This window comes from Chiloscyllium plagiosum, chromosome 5 (genome assembly GCF_004010195.1).
Source record: "Chiloscyllium plagiosum isolate BGI_BamShark_2017 chromosome 5, ASM401019v2, whole genome shotgun sequence".
In the NCBI taxonomy this organism is placed as follows: Eukaryota; Metazoa; Chordata; class Chondrichthyes; order Orectolobiformes; family Hemiscylliidae; genus Chiloscyllium; species Chiloscyllium plagiosum.
Window position 1 is genome coordinate 122,848,152 of NC_057714.1, and position 1,099 is coordinate 122,849,250.

The window sequence follows — 1,099 nt, forward strand, 5'->3', positions numbered from 1 at the left end:
CATCCATTTTACATCTCAAAGCACTGAAAAAACATCATCTTTTAAAGAGATCAGGCAATACTTTCTCCATTTCACACTTTGACAATTTCACAAACATTAACTTCACAACACTACAGTAATGGAATGTTTGGGATTTACCATTCGTTGGCACCAGATTCTTTCTCACTCTGCTAATTGGTCATGTTGACTGTTCCGGCTTCTCCCAGAATGCCCCTCAGTGGTTTCTCAGAATAGTCAACGCTTCAAACATAACGTCTTCATCAGGAAGCTCATTCCTGATGAAGAGCTTATGCTGAAAATGTCAACTGTCCTGCTGCTCAGAGACTGCCTGACCCCAAAACATTAACTCTGATTTCTTTTCACAGACCTTGATCAGATGGGCCAATGGGCTGAGGGGTGGCAGATGGAGTTTAATTTACAGAGTCATAGAGTAATAGAGATGTACAGCACAGAAACAGACCCTTTGGTCCATCTCATCCATGCCGACCAGATATCCCAACCCAATCTTGTTCCACCTGCCAGCACCCGGCCCACATCCCTCCAAACCCTTCCTATTCATATACCCATCCAAATGCCTCTTAAATGTTGCAATTGTACCAGCCTCCACCACTTCCTCGGGCAGCTCATTCCATACCCGTTACCACCCTCTGTGTGAAAACGTTGCCCCTTAGATCTCTTTTATATCTTTCCCCTCTCACCCTAAACCTATGCCCTCTAGTTCTCATCTCCCTGACCCCAGGGAAAAGACTTTGTCTATTTATCCTATCCATGCCCCTCATGATTTTATAAACCTCTATAAGGTCACCCCTCAGCCTCCGACACTCCAGGGAAAACAGTCCCAGCCTGTTTAGCCTCTCCTTATAGCTCAAATCCTCCAACCCTGGCAACATCCTTGTAAATCTTTTCTGAACCTTTTCAAGTTTCACAACATCTTTCCATCAGGAAGGAGACCAGAATTGCACACAATATTCCAACAGTGGCCTAACCAACGTCCTGTACAGCCCCAACATGACCTCCCAACTCCTGTACTCAATACTCTGACCAATAAAGGAAAGCATACCAAACGCCTTCTTCACTATCCTATCTACCTGTGACTCCA